General features: G+C 38.9%; 2 long non-coding RNA genes across 2 annotated transcripts in view; both read right to left on the reverse strand.

Moving 5' to 3' along the window:
- Positions 1–6,067: 6,067 nt before the first annotated feature.
- LOC116696151 (uncharacterized) lies at positions 6,068–10,468 on the reverse strand. Its single transcript, XR_004333637.1, has 3 exons — positions 10,182–10,468; positions 8,307–8,308; positions 6,068–6,078 (listed from the first exon to the last, which is right to left on the reverse strand). It is a non-coding gene; the product is annotated as an uncharacterized LOC116696151 (long non-coding RNA).
- Positions 10,469–10,786: 318 nt separating this feature from the next.
- LOC116696152 (uncharacterized) overlaps positions 10,787–27,459 on the reverse strand; it is a 17,710-nt gene continuing 1,037 nt past the window's right edge. Inside the window, exons 2-3 of the long non-coding RNA XR_004333638.1 lie at positions 22,089–22,090; positions 10,787–10,934 (exon numbers count right to left, since the gene is read on the reverse strand). This is a non-coding gene — a long non-coding RNA (uncharacterized LOC116696152). The remainder of the gene's footprint in view (positions 10,935–22,088; positions 22,091–27,459) is intronic.

A 27,459-nucleotide genomic window follows, 5' to 3' on the forward strand; every position in this document is an offset into this window, starting at 1 on the left:
ACAAAGTGGAACTTTGAATCACAGGTGTTCCCTGCAATGTGAAGAGAGAGAGTGAGAGTTGGATGGAAAAGGACTAGCTACTAAAAGGGAAGCCAGAAGAGAGAGACGGTATCCCCAGTTTTTAGCTAAATAGCTAGTTTCGATTGCCAGCCTTTTAGTTGTTTGGGCACTCTTACAACTGATTCTCTGATCATCATTCAGCTAGCTAAGTTGTGCGGCAGAGCAAAGTCTGTCTCTCTAATGATAAAGCACCTGTATATAAAACTGTATCATCTGCAAATAAGGATATTTGGAACACTATATTTTTTTAAATAAGTATTATTTAAATTTTTACTAAAGAGATCATGCTCAGATCATTTGACTAACTAGTCCCAGGTAGAATGTAGAGCGGGTCATTATTGTAAATTAAATCCTAACAGGGTGATGCAAGTTTTGAATCACCCTGCTCGCTCTACATTATCCAGCTTATTAAATGACTACTTAATAAAAATTCAATAATTTGACAGTGCATACTAATTTAATTTTATATTTCTTTTATTTTGAAATGGTCCTCCAGAGTCTATTATCAGACCTGCATCCATAGCAATGGTGTTTTATTTGTAGCAGCGGTCTGCTATTCAGAAAACAGACTGTAGAATGCCGTAATAAACCAATCCAAATGTAGTATTCAACAACCTTATTAACCACACACTGCGTTTTAAATATTCATGTTTATAGAATAGTGGCTCATAGTTTCTATGAGATTTATTGATTCATAAAATATTTTGCCATGACTTTCTCCCAAATCTATAATGTAAACAAGTTAGCTATAGAGCATTTAATTCACTATAACCAGCATAAACAATGTTAGAAACTGATAGTGTACATTTATTTTTCCACATAACCTTTCCGCATTTAATACAACTTTAAACAATACAAAAGCTGATTAAAAATAAGTGGATGAGATTTACCACCTGGATCCTTCATGTCTATTTAGTTCAAGAGCAGTAAAAACTGATTCACTACACACACTGAGAGGCTTCATTTTAATTATATTCTTATGAATGCAAATTTCTTACCAAGGTATTTTACTCTTCTGATTTAGTTTAGTGATTTTAAATGCTTACTTGGAAATAAATAAGTTGTCACAATGTGGGATTTAGCCTTGCTACATTTCCTTTCTGAAGTTGCAATGGTATTCAGCCATAACACCTATTCATCCAGCACAAGGTTTTTCTGCAGAAACGAGCGCTACAGCATCACATGATGACTGGATACTGAGCGAGAACTAGGAGGAAAAACAAAAGTTTATCCACCAAGTTAAGGCAACTGGCAGGTGTTGGGTCTGTCATAAAGGATTTTGATTTTCAGTGTGAATCATATTGCTCTTGAAGCTCGAGTGGTATGATTGGTAAGTGAATGCTTTAATTTGCAGACACAGATCCAGTCTGCTCAAAAGCAGTGAATTGCACTGTTGAGCAATATCATAAAATGACCTTTGGGTAAGTGTTGGGTAGATTTGGCTTAAAATATTACCTACTTAAAATGCAAAATACAGGTTTGAAGAAACAAAGTCTGAACACCAGATGCTCAGACAACTTATTTCACTTTCTAATATTTAGTCTGCCTTCACTAATTTGATTAGGATGGACAAAATATTTGAAACGCCTCACATACACTTTGACAACTCCACAAACTGCAGCCTCATAAAGGATGAATCAACACCTCTCTGAAAATCACAACCTTTATGAAGCCAGTATTTATAGGATGTTGTATTTTAATGCTTACAGATTCACTACTACTCATACTTTTAAAACTTACTATTATGACCTCATCATCATTTCTAGCACCTTGTTAACTTGACAGGAAACTGACTAGCTGAAATTTAGGTCTCAAATGTGCAGGCAACATGGCAGACACTTCTGACCAACTGTATGTACTGCATGTTTTGAGCTATTATGGCCCAATTATAGTTGGTAGCTTTCTTATTTCTTTATTGAAAATACACTTCAGGTCAGCCTTACATTTAATACACATGTCAGTTTTGACTTTTATTTTCCCACTGTAAAAACACCTAGCATTTCCACTATTTAGTTCCACTTGCAGGATTACCAAGCTTTACAACTTTTTTCCCAACTAAGTTTATACTTGCTCAAATGAAAATTATGCTTTATTTTTTGGTTGGTTTAGGTACATAATCAAAACATAATTATTTATTTTGTTTGGTTATACATTTACACACATGTATGCATTATTAATGAAACAGCCCCTACAGATACAGATATTTTTGTGACATGAGCAGGTACATATATACATAGTAGCTATAAGTTACATTCCTAGAACCTTATAAACTGGCAATTGAATATAGAACAAAAATGGCCATAGTTGATGACATCCTACAGTTGTGTCCAAATTTCCAACCTATTTAATAAGTAGCATCACGGACATGCATAATGGCTTGTTTATCATTACAATAGGTTAACACAATAGCACAAGAAATTACATCAGCAAGTTATGCTGTTTCCCTGAAGCAAGAGAAAGTGATGCATACACCTGGTGTCTCACAGAGTGCTGGTGTTCTGCACAGAAGCCTTAAAGAGATAATATATAAACTAAATATTTATGTAATAAGATTTTAAACATTTTCTTTCAAAATGGCTTTTAATACTTGAGATTAATACTTGAGATTGTTTTTATAATTTGCAATACCTAGATGAAGTACCAAAATGTAAATAGTAATCAGGTGTAATGTTACAAAGATAGGTCACAAAGATCTGAAGATATTATTGTTCAAACTCAGTCTATCTGTCAGCAGTATAACTGTAATACTAATACTAATTGCTAATAAACTAGATAATTGATCTTTAAATTAAAAATTGTAAAGTTATTGTCACTTCCTGTGACTGTGTTTCACACATGTCAGGGCCAGAACCTTTTCAAATTACAATAAGCCCTTCAACTCAGAAGTGCAGCATTATTCCTCACAACTATGTTTGCATAATATACATCTAAGTGATCATATTCAGTGTTCATGATGGAAATTTAGTTCCCTGTCATCATTCTGGTAAAAAAAAAAATATATATACAACATCGTAAATACATAGTTATGTTTTCAAATCACAGCATTTCCTTTTTCTTCCGCATTCAAACAATGTAGGCTAGACAAAAACAAACAATGCAAAGCTATTTGGTTTTTAGCTTCCCCCCCTTTTTTTCCTCCTCTTCTGTCTGTACAGAAATGACAGGAGAAGTGCACATTTGTAGCTTGCAGGTAGTGGTTGGGGTACAGATTGAAGCTATGATATATGACATGTGTTGCAAGCAGTCTCTGTGTATCTCCCAAGGACCTGTCACAGCTCCAGCACAGGCAGTTAAAGGCTCTGCTATACACAGTTTAATCCTTCATTTAGGTCACAATTCACCAACAAAAATTTAGGAAAATAAAAGAAGCACAATTTCCTTTGCTAGTTAAAAAAAGAGCTTTTATCAGCTTTCACTTATAATATTTCCCTATTTCCTGAATATTTAAATACGAAAACGCATAATGGTTAAAAAACAGAAGCATCTCTCTGCTGCACTGTGTGCTTTATTTGAGCACATATTAAAATACCCACTATGCTCTTTGATTCTTTTCAAACTGGATTGGATTCCACACATACTAGACATTTCCTTAAATATAGTAAATTATGTATTAGCCATGCTCAAGTAAGTAATTGTTCTCTGTTACATTTAAGGCTCCTGATATTCCCTCCAGTTTTTAGCCCCAGATCATCTGCTGATTGGGGCTGCATTATTCACTCAAGACTGTGTCATTGCTAGAAGCTAAACCAAGCACAAGCCTTGTCCAAGAGACTTTATTTCAACAGTTACAGTACACGTACATATGCACATTGTAAGTTACAGTTTGAAGAGCATATGAACACAAATGCACATGCACATTTTGTACGAGCATGTATCATAGCCACAAATAAATATGAATCAAAAGAAAAAGTAGGCTAAATAAAAAATTATAAGAGCGAACAGGAGAAAGATGAGCTGAAGAACTTATCTGCTTTCTTGTGAGTTTTAATAAATCAAATTAGGTCAAATCTCATTGACATTTTCTCTCCTTCTCTCTTTAAAAACTGTGATGCCCTACATGAATTTCAGGAGTAGTCAACGCGCAGATATGAGCTATAAGGTCATAATAGATGGGTTTTTGTGCTACGTTTACCCTCTGGAAATTGCTGTGATGCTTAGCCAGATAACAGTCAGAAATAGATCTTACACCAAGCAAACTGGGTTGATATTTTCACAGCACTGAAGAAATCTGGGATGTTTTCTGTTGTGACATTGGATGATGATAAAGGCACATCCCCTAAAATGTATTCTGAAGGTGTCTCTGTGCTTAGAGGACACAACCTGTATATATGACATTCCACCAGGCTATATCCCTGCGTTTTGCGGTTGTGACCTATGGGTTGGGGGTTGTGTGCCTCCGATCACAGCAACAGTCTGAGGGAAAATCTGCTAAGAGTACAGTAAAGGGAGCATGTCTTTCTCCAGAGCCTGCAGCCCGCTGGTGCTGAGTAAGCCCATGCAGCAGAGGATGCCTGTGAATTAATACTCCTTGACAGTAAATGTCAACAGAATTTAAATTACACTGCCTGCTCTCTCAGATAAGCATGAGAATGTCTTTAACTTATATTGGGTGCCATGAACACGGCCGCACGAGCCTTTGGGGTAAATCTTTGTTTGCACTTCAAGATGTCTCCGCGTTTGAAACCACCAGCTCAGTGTTTTTTGTTGCGTATCTGAAACCAGCAGCAAATTCAGCAGGCATGCATGTGGCTAATTAATTGAATTTAACCACAATGATCATTAGCGTTGTAGACAGATCTGCTGCGATCTCAAACCCAGCGCCCTCCCTCCTCCTGGTCAATAGAGCGTTTCACTGTTCATTAGAGGAAGACGTGATGATGGAGCAAGCCTGGCTGCCTGCGTTAGTGTTAAATCCTACAGTGAGATCACTGCAGAACAGCAGCATCTATGTTAAGATGACGTCTTCCTTAAAACGCTGTTTTTTCATCATAACACTGGAGGAACATATTTTTGTAACTGCTATCATAACATGATACTGCGACAGTGGCATTGCAAAATAGTCTCGGGAAGGATCTTGCTTTAGTGTAACATCTGCACCCCGCAAACCCCCAGTGTATGGCCGTGTGTATATTTTGTCCATGACAAATCCCCACCAATCAGTCCCATCATCCCATCACATCTTAGTTAGACCCAACTATTAGAACTGTTGGGTCCTTGTAAATTCTGGAGTGTGGTCTATCTGTAAAGTGTCTTGAGATAACTCTTGTTATGAATTGATACTATAAATAAAATTGAATTGAAAATTGAATAGATATGATATGCGGTGAACATATTCTTTGTAAATCTTTAAAATATTTCCCGGAAAGAACCAAGCAGGCCTGTCTTTTTGCACAATCCAAATAGTCTTCAAAAAGTTGTTGTTTTCAGCTTGTAGCTTGCTAGCTCGGAGTTCATTGTTGTTTCCAGAAGAGTAAGGAGTTAAGGATGGCAACACACAGAGAGCAAAAAGTGATGGACACCGCTGCTGGATGTCACGCAATTATTGTGGAAATGTACTCCCGTTGAGCCAGACTTCATGAAACACAAACACCTCTAATGCTGATATAAGGCCTGCTAATCTGTTTTAGAATTGTGTTTACATCAGATCAAGATGCATTTGATTTGTATATGTAATAGGCCCAGAAGTGGACAACAAATGTAAGATAAGAAAAACTTGATTTCATCCCGACATTTCTTTGATCAGTGCATTTGAAAAAAACAGGAAGCAGAAATGGAATAAAAGGTTTAGGGGTTTCATGCACCAGTAAACTTATTTCCTGTACTTCTACTGATATTACCGTAACATCTTCTGATATTTGTGGATTGCATGCTGGTTTATAGGCTGGGTAGACCGTAACGTAAACTAAAATAAAATAAACTAATCAGCATTTAAAAAAACTGCCATAACATTAATTAAAAAGCAATGATTTAGGTGGCAAAGGGAAAGCTAGAAATTGTCTCAAGTTTTTGTTTCGGCGGCTGGCATAAAAAAGTAACACAAATGTTGGCGGGCAGTGGCTACCCTGCAATGACCCCTGGGACTGGACTTTTTTTCAAAAAGAACACAGTTGACAGGCCAGCAGTATCAATGAGCTGACCTCTCTGCAGCCCACGCCAGCAGGTATTTTTCCAATTGTGTGTTTTTTTTTCTTTTCTTCACCTTGCCACAATTTATTCCCCCTGTGTTAGAAGCTGTTGAGGTATGAACTGTAGATTTCAGTGGTTGTCCTACTGGTACTGAGACTTCTGATCAGTGAAATAAAGCCATAGTCAGGTCGGCATATACTATATGGCGCATTTTATTTAGCAAAATCAATCTATCTATCTACACTGTAAGAAAAAAATCCGTAAAAAAACACGAAATGTCCTGGCAGAAAAATACCAGTACCTTTTCTTTTTTCAGTTTACAGATATATCTGAAAATTCTGTAGATTTACAGTATATCCTCTGTACCTTTAAATGGACATTTCTGACACTTCAAAACACCTGTGAAAAATTATTACAGAATTTTCCTTCATATTAACACAGTATATTTCTACAGACTTTTCAAACAGTCTATCTATCTATCCATCTATCCATCTATCTATATATCTATCTATCTATCTATCTATCTATCTATCTATCTATCTATCTATCCATCTATTTATTTATCTACTTTATCTATCTGTCAGTCTGTCTGTCGGTCTGTCTGTCTATCTATTTGTAAAATGGGAAACTAGCTAGTTAATTTGCAAAGACCTATCTATTTGCTGGACTGCAGGTTTCACATGTATATTGCAAATGTTACTGAATGTCCACTGTCAAACCAGAGCTAGGGAAGACTTATTGCATGTCAACAGCATGACATCACCTTTACCTGAGTATGCTTTAATAAGTTAATTGACCTTTTCCCATCACTGGCTCTTTCACTGCTGTCTTCAGCTGAGAGGAAATGTTGAAAAGTGAGGGTTTCTTCTTTTAGAGAGTACATGCAAAGAACTTTGTTTCTTTACTTAGTTTTTTTAAGGGGTTTAAGATAAATGAGCAGACTTTGTCCCATCTGGGTGAGACGGTTTCTTTCATCTCTAAACTCCCATATTAGTTGCAAGTATACCTAACTACCATCAACTCTCCTTTCTCTGTGTGCTGAGGAGACAGAGGGCAACCGTCTCCTTTCATTTATTTCCACAGTAATACTATTGTGGTGCGGGAGAGCATAGCATTTATTAAGCTATTTATAAAATGAAGTCGGAATATATACATGTCAGATGTGATTCCATTGCAGTTGTTGTGCCATGTGTTCCAGCAACATCCCAGACTGTTCAGCAAGGAGGCCACATTATAACCTATAAACATCAAAATTTCTACAGTGTCCCACTGTAGTTTTTTCAGGATATGCATTTGTGACACCCTTTGGTTTGGATTCCAAAGTGTATTTGTTTAATGCTCTTTAAAGCTTGTCTCTGTAAGTTTTCACATCTGTCTTTGAATTCTCTATCCTACAGAATTGTGGTGCAAGAAATGTCAAGACGGATCTTGACTCCACCTCCGTCCCTACCCCCTCTAAAACCACTTAGCCATGCTGAAGTGCACTTTGTCCATAACTAGATATAAAGGCCCTTGTTTTGCTCCATTTGGAGAAGCCGCGGTGTCCAAAGCATTGAGTGTAAAGCGCACATCTCCTTGTATATGTAATTTTCTGTGCAAATATGTGTTTTGTTTACAGAGGGGGAAAAGGTTCATTGGCAAACCAAGCATGAAGTGGAAAAAATATGATTCTGATGGAGCATGAGTGGTCAGTTAGAGATGTGTGCTTTCTTTTCTGTCTTGACTATCCTAAGGTCATTTCTTTTATTCTGTTAGCTCCACAGTCTACCCCATCCAGCCCTCAAACCCTATTGTATCTCTTTAATAACAGTCCTCACGAGAAGACACATACGTTATAGAACTTGGTGTAAATAGAACAATCGTGCGCTGTAGTTTTGCATGATCTTTGACATTGGTCTTGTGTATGAGAGAGTGTATCTGCATCTGATGTTTGCCGTCCTCGAGACTGAAGGGCAAGAATGAGATCCATACTTTGGGAAATGCTCCAAATTGAACGCCAAGGGCCAGGTTTCTCCCCAGTGGGAGGCAATGGCATGTCCATGTGGAGATGACCACACATCAGACAAATTGGAGCATAATTTTTCAATTGTGTTACCATCATCATGAGACAAATACAGTACAGCTGGAGTTGGGATGTGTGTATGAGACAAACGTGCCGGCCACGCAAAAAGTAAATGAGGGAATGTTGAACTTGTTCAAACAAAGCCGGCTACTCTCGTATTAATATTTTTTTTTATAAATGTTGATGTTTTAAAGCATTAGAAGTGGTATTAATAAAGAAACATTAGATTTGAAATTGAAACTGTAACGTTCCCTTTAGGCCACACGACATAACCATTTTATTCATAGTAATAAACTTGTTCTGCTGTTAAGCAGACACATCTCTCATAGCCTGTGGGGTTTTTGCTCAAAGCTTTATCCAGAGGGAAGAGCAGCCAGCTTTCACACATCTGTGTTAGTACTGTTTTTTTCCTCTTAAAATGAGTACAGATGTGTAGTATTAACCATAAGATTAACAGCGCTGCTTTTAGATCGATAAGATCAGTTTTCTAGCATCTGTGGAGCATAAAATGAAGTCTGTTTTTATAATAAAGAACTGAAGATTTTAAAGTTAATGGTTTAGAATTAGCACTTGGTCTCTGTACTGATTTTAAAGCGTGTTTGGTCGCCCCTTGTTTCAATAGAGAGCCCCTCTTTGTGGGCTTTCCTCTCCGCTCTGCAAGGGCCTTATGGCTCAGACAAGAGAAGCAAAGAGAGCAAACACGCTGTGACAATCATGTCCTCCTTTTTATTCCGGAGCTTTCACCATTGGCACGATGCTTGGCCAGGTTAATGTCTCCATACAGCATGTCAGTAGAAGCATCCTCTCCACTAGATGTGCGCACTGGTGTGACGGCTAGCTCCGACCGGTTTTGCTGGGAATATTCCACTGAAACGAAACCACAGGAAATTTATTTTTGGTTCATTTTGAGACCATAATCAGACCTACAGCACATGATTTTGAGTGAAGGTGAGAATGTGAGTGTTGTTTGTCACGTGTATATAACAAAAAAGTGAAATGGTCATCTAATTTTATCTTCCCTGTCTTTATGTAGACCCTGATCAATTCACATCAGCATTGCATGGACGAGTCACATTTCTTCTCTTCACTGCAAACGTGTGAATCATGGTGTGGCAAACCTTGTTAATCTGCCTGTTTACAGTTTGTTGAGCGGTGTCACACTATTCAAAGCTCTTGGGGAGAAGTGGAGCCTCTCCAGAGTTCTGTACAGTCCTGTGTCATTTACTCCTTGCATGACAGAATATGCAAACCGTGCATATTGGAGAGAGCGACGGCTTCTTTTAGACTCGAGTGCATTTGGCTATTTTGGACGGATGGTTTGACAAAGGCCAGCACTTCGCGAGCTTGCCGCACAAATGCTTCCATTTAAGTATTGGTTTAACTTTAAAGGCGCAATGCTCCCGTCCCTTCAAAGCAAATGTGGCATGATTGTTTGTGTGCCACAAAGTTAGTCCATTTGCCTCGACCACTGCGCTTTTACTTGAACATGCGCCTGAAATGAAGAGACATTTAGGCTACATATGGAACAGAAATGTTGTCACATGGATTTTGTTGCTCATATGCTTTGCTGAATGTAAAATCGCATCCAATTAGTTTGTGGTTGTTCTGCACCTTGGACGGTTGGGAATCGAGCTGTGCCAATACGGCCTTTTTACACACCTGCAGTCAACCATTATTGTGATTGGGTCCGTATGCATATCAAAAATGATGATATTAGGAGACCACCAGCTGGTCACGTAACGCCCGGTGGTTAGGTTATGCCAGCTGGCTACAACCTCTATGACGCCGAGCGGCAGTTGCTAATTGTTTAAGCCACAATAGAGTTTAGTGACGCCAACTACACACCTCCGTTGTATCAGCAGGAGTTGGTGGTTCAGTTACCCATAAATGAGTGACTTTGAGCCAGGTACAGAGCCCCGCAAGCTTTGTTAACGTCATGGTTAAATTTAGTCCACAAAATATGAGCGTTTTGCTGCAACGAAAGTTAAGATTAGGCACCAAAACAACTAGTTAAGATTAGGAAAAATATCATGGTTTGGGATTAAAACACTTCTAAGGATATGAATTTCCTGGGTGAAAGACTTTAGTTTTTCCCGGGAAGCAAACTCCACTTTCTGGCTTAAAAGTACTGTATGTAAACGCACACCTATCCACCCCGGCCAGCCACGTTCTTATATATTGGCCGTCAATGTAGTGAATACAGAAAAAAAAAAAACATGGAGCACTATTTAACAGTTTGTAAAAAAGGATGCATTATTGTAGATTGAACTAACCAACATTAATGATCTGATAGAGTAAAATTTTGAATGCCAAACTTGTACTTACAATGGAGTATTTTTATAGTGTGGTATAGCTAAGAACTATATCAAAATGGTTGTTCTGTTACGGTTTTTTCCAGTGGTCAGTGAAGCTCCCCTTTAAAGGTCCAATGTGTAGGAATTTCTCCCATCCAGTGTTGAGATCGTATATCACAATCAACTCTCTTGCGCCATGCAGTTCAAAGTACGTTTTACAGCTACGATAGCCTTCAAGCTTTAAAAAGCCAGTCTTTTGGGGCGGCCTCTGGCTCACCCAGTGGGCGCGTTTGCCCCTTGTTGGCTGGGCCCTGCAGCGGTGCAGGGTTGGGGTCCGACCCGCTGCCCTTTGCTGCCCGTCATCTCCCATCTCTCTCCCCATTTCCAGTCTACTATCACTATAATGAAGGGAAAAAAGCCCCAGAAAATAATCTTTAAAAATTTTTCAGTATCCTTTTTCTGGCCGAAAAAAAGACTCCTGTTCCTGAAATTTGGATTTTGAAGACGCGTGATCCTCCACGTTTCCTTCTTCAAACTTCCAGGGGCCGGAAAACGGTGAAACCCGTCACCTGAGTTTATCATGTGACAGCGAAAACGAGAAAGGCAGAGCAGTATGTCCTGTATGCCCCTTACCTGCTAAAGTATTTCAAGATGGCGCATGAATATGGGCCGTCTACCCCACTTCACCCCAGTGTGAATTTGCAAGCCAATAATACTTGGAATTGATGGTGGTGGTAAATACTCATGAAAACGTTTGTGAACGGTCAACACCGATTTTGATAATGAACAGCTAGACTACAACTACACACTAGACCTTTAAGGATATACAGTATGTTTTAGGTATCTTAAAAGTAGTAAAAATACAATAGCAAGTAAAATAAAATAATGTCTAGATAAATTATGTTCTTTACATTATTACATTTATTACACTTAAAATAGTTTACAAGAATAACCATGTAACCTGTTTCTAGAAGCTATCATTTCATGATGTTTTGTATGTTTTTATCTAAAAACTTTTAAAATAAATAATAACTGGCATTAAGGGAATTTTATTTGAACCACGGATGTTTTAAAGTCTAAATATCAGCTATTAGATGATTCATACTGGTGTGAGAATAAATGCTGTCCACATTCAGTTTATCCCTAGGATATCTAAGGTCTTCAGTGATCCAAGAGTGAGCTGTAAATAGAAAAATATATGCTGGAGCACAGTCTGTCAGATCCTCCATGATTAGGTTGCTTAACAGTTTAGAGGATGCTTTGAAAGTGAGATTTCTTCTCTCTTTAACTCATTGTCACGTTGTTTTTGAGGTCTATAGATTCTGCCTCTAATCTGTTTAGCTGTACTTAAATTGGCTGCGTTGACATCTCGCTTTAAGGCTGGGATTCCTTTTTCCCCCTGGTCGAATACCCTTTCACGTAATTGAATTTGCCATTTTGGTCTCCCAGGGACAATAATTGAGTTTAGGCGAAGTTTAAATAGCTTAAAGGACAGGGGATACAGATGGGCATCTCTGTGATTAACAAACTCCAGCCCAAGGTCTCTGTGTCAGGCGTTGGATTAGGACATTACGAAGAGAATGACAGAGCTTTTTGGCACTTTATTCCCTCTCAATAACATTCTTTCACATATTAAGTTAATTCCACCCCTAGGTAGGGACTTTATCATGCAGAAGACCTTAATCCACTGTTGTTGAGTCCATCTTGCCTGAGCTTTGATGAAGCCCCCCCCCCCCTGCTTTTCTGTGGGTGCAGCAGGCCTTGGTAAAGACAAAGCACCCGTGACAGAGACAATAAGATGCAGCTTGAACCACAACAAAAAGAGGTTTCATCCATTGGAGTGGAGAGAAGAGGTGTTGTTAAAGAAAACACGAGAAAGAAAGCATCAAAAGGATAAAGAAAAAGAAGACAAATTCACACAGAAGTGCCAACACTTCTGATCAAGAAATGTATCACTATTAATGCCATGAGTGCTTTTATTAGGTGTAGAAGGCCCGGCCCCCACTGATCTCTTGTATGGCACTTTATCTGAGGGCCACCTTTGACCCCCCTGTTGAAAAGCCCCAGTTGATATGATGAACGTAAGCTTTGGGTGTTCTTTTAGATCTCATATTGGCACTATCCCAAATTGAAAAGGCGTGTTTGTGGTGCCAGCGGCCAATTTATCCTTTGGCTTCTGTCACTCCGCATGGGAAAAAAGATTAGAACACCCCAACTCTGCAAAATGACCACCAAGGGGAAATTGAAAAGTCAGAGCTTGAGACCTCCAAAAGCATATTAGAAAGTGTTTGTGCTTCTAATTGATTCACTTAGCTCGTGTTTAACAGGATATTGAAAAATGTGAAAGTTTGTACTAATTCAAATAGAGAATTGAGTAACATTTTAGAAAAAAATGAATCATACTTGAATGGTTGCACACAGTATGAACACAGTAACAAAAAGCTGAGCAGACCATATGAGCAGTCCATTGACCACTCTATTGAAAACATCTCTGTTGCAACACTGAATAGAATAATTAATGCAGTCACCTGTCTGAACTTAAGCTGTCCATTTGATTGTCAGCAGTGCTGAGAGTCTCTGAAGGTTTTTGATCTTTCTAGAGCTAACAGATGGTTGTTGTAGCTCGGCCTGGACTGGGAATCGCTCCTTAAGAGCAGACAGAGGGTTGCAGGGGGAAAATCCCCTGTTGCCGTCCCTAAGAAGACCATAAGCTTGAGCAGAGAAAAAGAAAGAGCCCGCTACTGGTGCTAATTACCCAGAAACCACACAGAAAGTGCCCACTGTCACTAACTGAAGAGGTTCACATCCCTTCTTACACAGATAAAAGGCGTAGTACGAAAACATTTCGCAGGGGACAAAGAAGGGAAGATTACCATAATCTTTTGGTTTGTATCCCCTGTAAGCTGTCCGTGTGTCCTTTTACCTCAGTCTTTCTCTTTCTCCTCCTCCTCCACCCTTTCTCGCTCACTCTCCACTGCTTTCTTGTTCCTTCTTGTCTAAAATCTGGTTTGAAGAAGCAGAAATGGTAGGAATTGGCTTTGCAGCCTAAGCCTGACAGTTGTGTTCTTCCCGCCTTCCTGTGATCATCCCTGTCATTGGTGGGCTGCTGTTGGGGTAATCAGACAATGGCAGGCGAAACGAGGTGTCACTGTGCTGACAGACCCCTCTTCATGTTATGTCATTGTTAATCCCCAGCCTTCAGCCCGCTCCCTACTGCTGCTTTCATCCAAGCATTCTCCATGAAGGGGATAGGGGATAAATATGACGCCTTCATATTTCTACATATCAAAGTGCTCTCAAGTGGCTGTTTTCTCCCTAAGTGGCGAGGGATTGTACAGCACACAACTCAGAGCGAGAACTTTTTAAATGAGGACATCACAACGGCAGCACCACATTGGCTCCCTGACTGTCCCAGTCACAGGAAGTCTGGACCAAAGCCAGTCACACAGCCAGGAAAACAGCCACATTAAAGGAGTTGCATCAACGCTGTCTTCTCTGACTGCGGATCACCCCAGAGGTCTGATCCTTTTAGCATCGGGCTGTCTTAGAGCACCTCTGCGCAGCTCATTGGAGACTGTGATGAGGCGCCGAGGAAATGGTTTCAATTAAAGGCAGAGAGTGACGGGTGACACTAAGAGCCTTGTGTCTCTGTGAGAACAACAGCAAGTGGTAGAGTCTCCGACAATCATTATCCAGTGCTTTTATAGCATCTAAAAGCTCAAAACATTCAGACTGATGTCAGAATATGTATTCAGTGTTATAAGACATCCCATAAATGGCTCCGTTTTCACTCTCTTGCTGTCTGCTGTTTTTGGCTTCTGAGTGGGCGGTGTTGATGAACAATGACAGGAAAACTGATAGTTTTGGTAACATCTCAGGTTTATGAACGATTATAGTTCTCAGCAGAGTGAGGGAGCGCACACTTGTATATTTCTCTCATGTCAATGTGAGCAAAGTGGATATTTTCATTTAAATATCACAAAGTTATTACATTTCCTCAACATAACCTTTAGATCAGCAGCTTTTTGGTAGAGTGTGTTTTGAGATTTAAGACAAAGAGTTGTTCCTGTTCACCCGACTTAAACACAGGTCATGGTTTTTTTTATCCTTTAACAATTGTCATCTTTTGAGATGTGACACGTTCTGCTAAAATACACTCAGCCTTTTCATTTTACTGTTTGGTTTGCTGAGCTCTGAATGCATTTGAAAGTGATGCCACAGGTCTGTTCCCATTGTGTGTGCTGTGCTGCGAGTCTGTGCCTTGTTTTTTTGACAGCCTCAGTGTGAGACTGATGTTTCAGAATGTAGACATGCGTGCTCCCTGTAACGCTGTGTTTACAAAGCCTCCCCGCAAAGTCTCTGCTCACTGCATACATGGCACAGAAGGCCCAGATGGGATAACACAGTTTACTGCTGCTCTTTCTAGAGGATGGTAGCAGCGAGGGAAAGGCAACCAGTGGACCAAGTTACACTGTGGTTTAAACTCCATCATCAATCAAAATCACAGCAGGCTTCCTGCTAACACATCCCATCATCATCACAATCAACACCACAGTAATCAGAATAACAATTACATCTGTCACGTCTGATTAGCCATATTAGAAAAAGAAATGTGATGGTTTGGTTTTTTGTAAATTACAGTCAAGATCATTTCAGAAATGTAATACAAACTACCAGAAACTTTCATTCAAGCTAACACCGCTTATCAGTTTTGCCTCCACTGTCTCACTAAACCATTATGTACTAATATTGAGGTGTACATTCCAGAAAACGTGCAACCACATTGACAAGACACACACTCAGACATCTGTGAAAATTCACAATTTTACAAATAATCATAAAAACGAGAATAAATAATCACACAAATGAAGCAAAAATTGGGAAATAGTTTGGTAATGCCAACTCCACCCATCAATATAACATGAACACATCAATGTTATTGATAGACACTTTTCAGGACAGTTTGGAAGAATAAATAACACATTTAGAAATTTCAAATTAAAGAGGGATTCATTGCAAGAAGTCTGGTATACGACCAGTAGCTTGTGGTGACAAACTTTAGCTAATGGTAGTTAACTTAGATACTGCTGTTTAACTGATATTGCTGATTCAGATCACCCACACTTCTGTACATGTGCTACTGTTACACTGTGTTTCAGCATTTAGCTGTATCTCGTAATTGTCACTTAGGGCCACAGTGGGATTTGTTCAGCAACAAAGTCTCACGTTGATTTCAAAATACCTCTTTTAGAAGTGTAGATTGTGTTTCATACTGTATGTGTGTTAGTCTTTCCTGTAATTATTGCCAACATTAGCATGCTAACATTCTAACATGTTCAGGTGTTCAGCAGTTTATTTACATACCTTTAGCCTCACTAAGCAGGCTTGGGAACTGCAAATCAATTCTCTTCTGCTCTCAGGTCTAAAAACAATGCCAGGAAGACCAGGCCAGGTGGACCAGGCTACCGGGCTTTGAAGCCAATTTGACATAGCTGCCAAAGAGTGGAATTACAACTTCTGTGTCCTTCACGTGATGCCATGGGGCCCAACAAGACTTTTTTTGCCACTTACGGAGCAAAAGAGAGGTCTGTAAATCAGTGGATACAGTTTTTGAACATCACAACCCCTGCGAAATGACGGATCAGAATTTGATCCATTTGGTCAGACAACATTTTGAAAGTCTACATAAGATTCGCACGATTACATAATTTAATCTCCAGTGAAGATAGCGGAGGGCTGAACCGGAAGGCTCGGCAGGCAGAGGTCTCTTAGTGCGCCTTATCTGTGGGCCCTATAGTGCAGAAGCAGCGCCAATCATCCGGCACATTTTTTAAATGCAAGTTTAACTTTTCTTGGCTTCATGCACCACTGACCAACTCCCATAGGAATAGATGGTGCTCTGCCTTGAATGCTGTATCCAGGTTTTTTATACATCCATCGAGGAGACTCTGCAGGGACTGCTACAACAAAGGTACCAGCAAGCTAAACTAATACAGCAATATTATGTTGGAGTTACACTTTTTTCATTATCAGATATTTCTCTGGAATATGTACTGAAGATCATTTGGGAGCTGGACACCTAAAACCAACTCCATCGGAACCATCTGTGGCATTGCATTCACTGATATAAAAAAATAAGACACATTACATATGCCCTGAAACAGCTTTCCTTGTAGCACACGTCAAAATGACAGCAGAAATATCTGGCAGAGGCCACAGATTGCACTGAGCTAAGCACATATCTACCCCCAGATTCCCACAGTCAATCTGCATCTCTTATTTAACCTGACCAAGCTCATTTACCGCGAGTGAAACAGGGAGAAATAGAAAAGAAGCCGGAGATGCTGCATTTTTAATCTAGGACATCAAGTAGTAGAGCTTTTTTGACAACAAACAGCACTTACAGGCATGTTACACACAGAGAGATTCTTCTACCCTGGAGCCCTGTTGTTGAGAAGCAGACACTGAAGAGCTGGCCCCAAACCAGTCAGCCAAAGATCATTCTCTATTATGGATCTCCCTCATTACAGCATCTCTGTCGCTGAATTCAGCATCTGCACATACAAATCCCAAAACTGGATTTAGAGAACCAGCCCTCCATGGGTTGTCAGCATCACAAATGTCCTCCAGCTACCATCACTGAATATTTACACAAATCTCTAATTGTTTCCGAATCAACCACGGATCACTCTGGTAAACTGCAAAGGGGAAAAAACCTCTTTAAGAGGCTCTGTCGGATTGCATGGCTAAGTGTTATAACCATAAGCGAGAGTTTCTCTAAAAAGTGTATATATACACACCTAATGTATTTTTCATCCTTCCCAAACTGTAATGGGACCGAACAGAAGTTCAGTGTTTGGGCGCCTTCCCAACTAATTACAATCACTATCCATAATTGAAAGGCAAATGCATGGAAAATCGCTCTACATCACATTTCATTTTAGCGACAAAGCATTTCAGAGCAGCGGGTGACTTTTTTTGTGTTGTAGCTTATGCCTGGGTGGTGCAGTGCTTGATTTCGTGACAGAGTTTATTGAAATGATTTAGTTTGTAGCAGTCTGCATCCAGGGATTTGCTGTCCAAAGGTGTTGGGTCTGGAATTTGAGCGGCACTTCTTAGTGCTCCATTTGCCTTTGTTCTGTTTGTCTTAACACTTCATGCTCGCAGCATGCTTCTTTAATGCCTCTCCGTTAAAATAAATATTTGAAATGTGTTGTTTTGAGGTTTAAATTTAGACTATTTCCCATCCTCACACTGTAAATGTGCATCCACTGTATTGAAAATGCAACTGTGCTATTAGTCAATTGGCTTGTAATCCTCCGTTAACTAAATTGATCCTGTCTATACAAATCCCCTACAGCTGAACTTGTAGCATTGTGGCTTTTCAAAATGGAGAATTTACTTAATTCCCAAAAAGAATTGTAATATGAGGTTGTGGTCTTTGGTCACTTAATCCAGTGCCACCGGATGGGAGTTTTTTTCTGATGGATCTTTTCTGCTTAACACAATGCCAAACCAATTTAGTTAATATTGTTCAGCTGTTAAAAAGATTTGGATGCCGCCGCCTGCTCTGTTGCACTGTCATCTTGGATGTGTGCATCCATGTTGGCCTGAATGTGCTTTTTCTCCAGTGTTGCCAATGTCACGCTCTTCTAGAACCCTTGAACAAAGGATAAGGCCCAGACTGTCACTTGGCCTTCCTTAGCAGTTGGAAAGAGCACTCTGAATTATTCAAACACATTCTCATGAATACTTGTGCAGCTTACAACTCTGTTGATTACAAATAACACTTATCTAAATAGGTAACATAGCCTCTTTTGTAACTCTTAATCAATACAGTAAAGAGGACTATCTTCCTATTTACAACATTGGGTGCTATGGTTTAGGTTGGCTGCTATTATACAGCAAGTTGCACACAGTAATTTTTTTGCTACTAGTGTGCTAGGGGTTTCCCAACTGGGGGTTGCAAATCCATGAAGGGATCCCAAGATAAAGAGTGAAAGCGTAGGAAAATCACTAAGTACATTTACTCTAGTACTCAAGGAATATGTACTTTGTTGACATTCTGTTATGCTTTTTTGTACCTCTACACCACTATGTTTCAGAAAGAAATATCACACTTTTTTACTCCACTTCATTTATTTGACAGCTACAGACATATAATCACTTTATGAAATATGATGCCCTTATCATAAATTAAACTACCTAATACTTTTTGAAGTAGTACAATCAGCTTACTTTGCCCTGCGACAACATCACACTTGTTGTGGAGATTTCTTTACCTTGGGGAAATTTTACTAACGTGAAAGATCAAACTTTTCCACCACTGCCGAGGCTGACATGAGTAAAGGAATTCTGTTACACAAAAGTACACAGACGTTGATTCGGACTTTTCTGTATATTTGGCTGCTTTTTTCTTGTGAAATAGTGGCTACTTCTTTAAGCTTCAAAAAACAGTATGAGAAATCACGTTTGTTGATCTGCTAACAACTCAAGTTTATACTAAGCCTATAACCTGTGATAATGGGATCACGTGTACAAACTGCTTTATTTTAAGGGGTATGGTTAGGAACCATCACCGTGGAAAACAGGTGCACGGTTGCACTTAACATACGAAAAGCCATCTTTGAAACACCACAGACACTAATCCCCAATTATATGAGTTATTATACGGGTCTGATTTTTGTAGGCAATTAAAATCATAAATGATGAACCTCAAGTGAGAAACAAGAGAGTTGCCCTTGAGCATACTGAATGAAATACAATGTAATAATACATGTTATTCTTGCTGCCAGATCAAACATTTGTATGGTGGACAGACCATGACTTCTGTCTAAAAAATAATAAATTCATAAATAAATGCTTAAATAAATAAAGGAATTAAATAAATAAATACAGGAATAAATAAATGAATAAATTATTAATAAATAATAAACACATGCTAAAATAATAAAATAAATCCATTCATGAATAAATAAAAGAAACAATTAAAAATAAATGATTTAAATATATTTTTACATTTTTGTTCACCATCATTTATTTATTTATTTATTTTGTTTTTGCATACATATGCTAACGAGGTAGGTGGCCTAACCTCAGTTTAAGCCTGAGGTGCCCAAATTCTTTCATATGAAGGGCCAAAATGTATTGGCATGGAAGGCCACGAGCCAAAAATAAATGTTGATGTTTAAGAATACCGTAAATTTTGCCATTCTCCGTGGACAAAAATATGCAAATGTAATTTAAATGGGACAATTTACGTTTTTTAGTCATGCTTATTCTCCTCTCATTTTAAAAGTTATGAGCATGTCAAATCCATGGCGTGCCAAAACAAAGAGAGCACAAGCCCACGAAAAACTTGGCCTGCGGGCCCCAAATTTAACTTAAATAAAATTTGAATTTAAACAAAACATGATTGGTCAAATTGGAAAGCCAGATAAAAGCAAATGATCCCCGATCTCTAGCGAATCTTCCTCCCTGTACACATGTATGAAAACCAGATCTACCGTAGTTAGCATAATAGCTACGACCAGCAGTCTGCTGGCAGATCTGCTGCAGGGTGTAAAATGCCATTAAATAGGCCCACAACCAGTAGATCCGATCAGGGATCAATCCTTTTATTGATATTTTTTTTGCCAAATTCGACATAATGTCATCAGTTGAAACAGACAGTTTGAAAGTAAGAGAGAGGTGGAAGTACTCAGAGCAGACGAAGAGTCTGTACGGGGACATGAAAACAAGGTTTCTCTTCCATTTAAATATCATCTCAAGAATATGACCAAAACAGGGTAAGGCTAATAGTTGGAATATTTATTACACACATGATTCAAACAACATACTAGCTCCGTCCGTAGGTTCAGCCAGCTGTTTATCGCAGAGTCATAGAGATTATCATTCTGATTAGCTGTGGTGGATGAGTTGTTGTGAGTGAAATAACGTATAGCTATTTAATGAGGGGAATATTGAACAGAGAGGAGTTGCTGTCAACTACCGCTACACTGTGCGCATTTAGGCAGATACTTTGTATGTCTCACAGAAAAATGCAACGTTACAGGATTACACCTGTCGCCACTTAATGGAAATATTTGCATTAGCTAGCACTACATCAGCTGTGCCGTTTTTTTTATAACACTGTTTTCTCATCAAGATCTGTTCCCCGCCACCTAAACCTGAACTAAACCCTCATAGCATTTTAACAGTAGGGAAACGGGAGAGACGGGGGTTCAGACTTAAAGGACATACAGGAGCTATTTTCAGCAAACATCTTTGTTACAACACAATTGAGCCAGCAAAGTAGTTTTTGTGTTCATATGTGCAGTATTTATTCAGTTTGTGAAATCCTACGATCTCTATAAAGCTAAAGATGGTTGATTGACTATACAGTCACATTGGCACACAGTAATGCTTAGCTAACGCTACAGACCTTGGTGCTACCCGCATTGCCTTTGTGCTAACGTTAAATCACACCCTCTCATGCAATATTGCTTATAGGTTTTACATCTATGGATAGAGTTTCTCCCAAACCGAAAATTATCAATCACAACCTCATAACTGGAAGATTCATGTCCAAAAACAAACGGACATGCTAGCTAGCACCTTGGGTCTAGCAATAGCAGCGTTAACAGCAACAACTAGCACTTTATCAGCAGCGGTTTGAGCCATGAAAATGAACATTTTGATTAATAGTGGATGATGCATTGAGGGTGAAATAATGTATTATCAACATGGAAAATATAACTGTGAACATAGCAGGGAGCAGAGAATTGTTGCTTTCTGCTCAAGTCTGCTCTTCTGTGCAATTTGCAATCAGTGATGCAAACTTTTTTTTCCAATGAAAGTAGCTAGCACCAGCTCCAAAAGTTGCTAAAAATCAGCTAGATGACGTCATATGCTCATTTGCATATTTGTGACGTCTTTATGCAATCATTTGCATAAAGCTTAGAGGTTGTGTCATTAAGGTAGATATAAAGAATTTAGAGATATTTAGCCAAATAATCACAAATTTACTACAGAAATTCATATCTCAATATAATTATCACATAGCCTATATATGAAGTAAAAAAAGAAATTCTACAAAGAGAAGGAGAAAGATCGTTACAGAATTGTCAAAGAAGGCTGGCTTGCCCAGGGTCAGGCCAGCTCAGCGGCATCTTTCTCCTTCTCTTATTACATCCATGGTCGCGTCCCGCTGTCTCTCGTACCTACACTGGCCCCCCGGACCCCGTCCCCCCGCACCCTGTTCCCCCTCCCCTTCTACCTGCCTGTGCAGTACATGCTGCACTGGTGTTCCTCAGTCACAGAACAGAAGAGAGAGGTGACTGTTTTGTTGGCCACAAGAGAGAAATACCTTGCATGCTCACTGGACCATACTGGCGTCTTTTCTACAGAAAGTCGCCAGTTTTTGTCGCTAGTCGCTTTTGTGAAAACAAATTGCTAAGGGGGTCTGAAGAGTACCTAAATCTAGCAACAAAATCGCTAAGTTAGCAACACTCTCTGCAATCACTCACTTGTTACAGGCCGAAGTAGTAGACCCAAATCAACCTCACTCCTGCAGCCAGTAAATGTAGGTGGACAAAAAAGTAGAAATACAATTAAAGCATTACATTATTTATTTATTCTTTAATGTATTTTTTTAAATTTCTTTCTTTACACATTTATTTATTTATTTATTTCAGCATTTATTTATTATTCTATTTATGTAGTCATACATTTATTTCAACATGTACTTACTTATCCATTTATTACTGCATACATCTATTAATTTCTTAATTCATTATAGTATTTATTAATTTAAGTCATGTTCCATCCTCCATAAAGTTGCCTGTACAAGGTTCTTATACTGTTTACGTCATTTTGTTTGTATAAAGGATTTTAAATTTTTTTTGAAAATATGGGTCATATTTTGACAGGGTGAGCTTCATAACTTTCATAGGCCATTTAGTGGGTGACTGGCCCATGTCAAGAGTCTCTTCAAGCCCGTCCACCAGGATGCTCTATCACCTGCTGCAAGCAAATAGAAACATGGAGAAGGCAGGGAATCAACCTTTGGATAGATAACCTCTATAGTGTAGTTATTTTCCTGTGCTGTAGCTGCACTGTTTTATTAATTTAAAATATGAATTTTTGGATAAGTTATCTGACAAAAAAGAAACGGTTTCATGTCAATATGCATTTAGTCTCGCATTTCCAGACCTTCCTTCAAAGCACTGCGGAGGAGGGTCTGACTAGTCCATACAGCATTCTGGGATGGGAGAAAAACATGCTCTGGTTTATTGGCATTTCTTTAAACTAATCACAATCGCTTGGGCAGTGCTAAACACTGGACGGAGCAATGGTGCCTCTGCTAAATAGCCTCGGGAAGAAACTTGTTTTGATGGAACATGTGTACGCTCAAAGGTTGTTCAATAGAAAACTCAGATTGGACAGATAGTCCAGCTAGCTGTCTGGATTTACCGTGCAGAGATCTGAGGAGCAGTCGACCATAGTCCTCAGAAATCCACCAGAGTTTTGAATACCAACACAAAGTAAGCGGAAGGTGCTGGACATCTGGCCAAAATGACCAACATGTGACGGAATTTCTGGCGGCACCGGAACAATCCTTGTCGAAATACAGTAGACTGCATGCATTTGAACAAGCATGTCTGAAGAGAAAACTTAAATTAGTGATAGCATAGTCTGAATTTGCTTCATACAAAAGGGAATGCTGTTTGCACTAAAGAGTTTAAACGCTTTAAAATTTAAAATTTTGGTGCCTCTGTAAAATGAATTCATGTTTGAGGCCCACCAACATGAACATTTCTACATGAATGTGACTTTGAATTGTTTGTGTTTATCCTTTCAGAAAAGTAAAGCTATTGATTTTGTGGGCATCCAATGTCTCCTCTATTTCCTTAACGTGAAATTTTAGAGCTGTGTTACTGACAGAGGTCAGCAGAGCGCAGAAAGACTGTGTGACCGTGCACAAGATTGTCAGGTCATCTTTTCCAGCCTCTTCTGATCTCGGAGCTCTGTGAGCATCCCACAGATAGGCCAACTGAAGAGTTAAAGGTTGGATGTGCCTATGTGTGACTCGCTGTTGTTAGTACAGAAGGGGGAAGTGCCTATCAAATGCAGCTTTGTACAGAAAGATTCAATTTGTACTATTGCCTACTCTAAATGTAACAACTCTATCTCATATAAGCAGTGTAGCAGTTTTATATAGTTTCATGCTACGCCATGTGGATGTTAAAATATAGCATGAGGAGTTTCTTTTTCTAATGTACTGATTAGTGACCTCTTGGAGTATCTGATTTGGCTTCCAAATGCAGTAGTTAAGAACAATCACCCAATCATTGTCAGGACTTCAATTTTTTTAGTTTTATAATACTAATGCAATTGTTCCTCACTACTGACATCTATCTATCTATCTATCTATCTATCTATCTATCTATCTATCTATCTATCTATCTATCTATCTATCATCTATCTATCTATCCATCTAATAGTATCATTGATAGCAAAAAGCCTTTACAGTAAGTTAAACTTAGCAACATACTTGAGATACAAAAAATCTACTTAATGATTTTTCCCCCCAGTGATATTCTAATTAGTGTAGCTTTGTAAATATGAATAAAACCGCAATCTAATCTGTCTAGTTTAGGCTCATTAAGAAGCTGGATAGCTTGTAGATTGTAGCCATATCTAACAACAACAACCACAAAAGGTGACTAATTATGCTAATAACATACTTGGGACCCAAATACATTGGGATTTCTTCCCCAACCAATGTTGCAATTAATGTACTCACATGTATATAATTATTAGTAACCCAAACTATTGCTATAGTGTCCTTTGATTCAAGCTAATCTATCTGTATTAACTGGAAAGTAGCTAGTTAGCGTGCTAATTGCAAAGAAAGGTTAAGTGACAAAATATGATAACCTGGGATACATACTGATCAAGTACGTTCTAATTGTTATGTTTGTTTTCAGTAATATTTTCATTAGTGTACTTCCATGTAAATACAGTAATTAACAATGACAGTATTCTTCTGGTGTCTTTTGGTTCAAGCTAATCATGTAGCTGCTGTATCTATTTCAGTAATCTCAAATTGACTGACACACTGGTTTTCAGTTGCTTGTCTTTTCAGCCTCAGTTTACATCATATTGTTGAAAAAGAGTGAAGGGAAATGAATATTTCAGCAGCTGAGTGAGCATGAAGCAACAGCAGGGCTTCATACGGTCTTGTTTGCACTTACTACAGCCATTAAGTTTACAAGCAGCATTTGTATTTATCACCAGGCTTGGATGGTTAGAAGCAATCAAATACCAAACACAAGGAGAGAAATACAAGGTTCAGGTTGGCATGTGAAGAAAAACTGAGGTGAAGTGCTGACATGCTGATGTCTTAGCAGATAACACTTAAATCATTTTCCTCCAAAACTTCACTGGTAAGGGTTCAAAGAGATATAGCCATAATACAAATTTTTGGAGTAAGTAGTGGTGTTTGAAGTTATTTTATGGGATTTTGCTGTAAGGCCCAGAATTGATTTGCAGAAGGGATAAAAGGAAGATACTTTATCTTCGGAGCTTTGTCGGAAAAAGCTTAGCATCCATTGGTAGTTCCGCCAATATGCCTGCAGGGCATGGAGGTAGGGTGAGAGGGGGGTTGCTGGCATTGACATTATATACCAGAATGAATTGTGCTGAGTTTACACCTCCTGCTGCTTACGTTCTGCTCTTTCATAATCTTTCATGAACCATACAATGTTTTATTTAATGTCTTGGGTCAGAGAGAAACTTGAGAAAAAACAAATTAATAATGAAACGCATAGTACTGGCGAGGGATAGAAGAAGAAAAAAAAAACTTGGTTTGAGGCTCCTCAGCAAACAGGTCAGGAGGACCTTTTGAAGTCTATTGCTTCAGTGCAGTCAATAGTTTAAGAACTTGTGTTATTTCTGAATGTAAGGCCAGCTTGGACTTTTTCCTACCTGAAAATGCCAAATATCTCATCGCTGCTGCCCAATGTCTCACTGCGGTCCTTGAAAGGCTATTCAAGCAGCCAAGAAAAAAACAACTCAGTATCTCAGGTTGGTACTTCAGTGAAAACAGTCCATGACCGAGAAATTATTCTGAAAATACGCCTTGGTTTGAAAAATTTAGAGCACTGTATTTTCATTATCAAATCATATTTGATCTTGGTGGTTAATATAACTCACAGAAAATGTCTAATGTAAAGTGGGTTAGACATGTGTATTTGTTTCACATCATTACACTAGCGTTTATTCCCTCTTCCCTTTGACATTATTGCTATCAGTACCAAAGGGAGCAAGCATATGCCATAGCCATAATGTTTGTATTCCCTGGTGAACGCTCATTTGCCGTCTGTGTAGATGTGTAAGGAAAGCCAGCTCTTGGCCTCCCTGCCTCTCAGGTCTTAATTGCTTAATTACAGTCATTATTTGAACTGGAAGAAAAATCACCTGGCACCCTGACACCATGCTGGCCTTACTGAAAAAAGAAGCACTTTGAAAAACTGAGTGGATGTTGCTGGGGTCTCTAGAGCATGAATGAAGATGCCTACTTTGTGATCTACAGGGTTGTGATGTACTCACTTACATACACAAGACAGCCTGCATGCATATACAGTGAATCCACTTGCATGTATCTGAATTCCCCATCTCTAGGACATTTCGGTGCTATCAGATGAAACGGCTCCATGTCAGAGCCTTGGTACCTTCAGAGGAATGTCCAGGGGCTGTGTGACTTATTCATGACTCTCCTGGTGCTCTCTGTCCCGGGTCTCTCTGCTCTACACTGTAACCTGTGTTGGCTCACAGACCAGTTCTTTGCCTTTTCATGTGCTGCAGCTCACTCATCCTGTTTAAAAAGTAAACAGTAGGTTGCATCTGTGCTAATAATTAATGTGCAGGGAGTGGGAAAGGTGTTTATGTGGGGAAATGAGATGGCACTAACACCTCCACTATGAAATTAGCTCCAGTTAAGGGTTTACCACATATATTTCCCCTATATTTTTCCCCATTTGTTTATACATGTTGTTTTATACGTTAGAGATTACCTTCTCACGGCAGCTGGAATCTCACATTATCACTTGACATTGATAATGTTACAGGACTAAAAAAGGACAAGAAAATAGGACAGGTAAACCCAAAATATTTCTAAGTATTGCATTTTGCAACAAAAACAGATTTCCATTAACAGTCTGCCCACTTTTTGGAATAATTAGCAACAAGATTAAATTTATAAATTGTTGTAATGTAATGTAACGTGTTTAATATGTTTAGCTAGCAGCGTGTCCATGCTAGTAGCATCCATGCTAGCGTCCATGCTAGCAGCGCTGTCCATGCTAGCAGCATGACTTTACAGATGGCAATATCGGTCAGTCGGTCCACCGTTTCGGTCCAGACTGAAATGTCTCAGTTACTATTTGATGTATTGACATGGAATTTTGTACAGACATTTATGGTCCTCAGAGGATGAATCCCAATGACTGGTGATCCCCTGACATTTTATCTAGTGCCACTATGACTTTGACATTGTTGCCTCAGCTTTACTTCAGTGCCAATTACCACATATCAGCATGCTAACACAGTAAACTAAGATGGTGACAACAGTAGACGTTATACCTCCTAGACGTAAGCATTTTAGCATTGTCATTGTGACCATTGTTAGCATCTTTCCAATGGACAGCCTCACAAAGCTGCTAGCATGGCTGTGTAGACCATTTTTGCCTGAAAAAAGACTGAAAAAGTGATAATTTATTAAAATTGTCATCAATAAATATTTTTAGCAACTCATCAGTTATTGACATTTTTTAAATTGCTTTGGTACTATATTTAAGATCACTGTTACAGACAATGCTGCCATATACAGCTAGTGTAAAGCAATAGGCTAAATATTAAGTGTATCACTGGTTT

Source organism: Etheostoma spectabile, chromosome 9 (assembly GCF_008692095.1).
Source record: "Etheostoma spectabile isolate EspeVRDwgs_2016 chromosome 9, UIUC_Espe_1.0, whole genome shotgun sequence".
In the NCBI taxonomy this organism is placed as follows: Eukaryota; Metazoa; Chordata; class Actinopteri; order Perciformes; family Percidae; genus Etheostoma; species Etheostoma spectabile.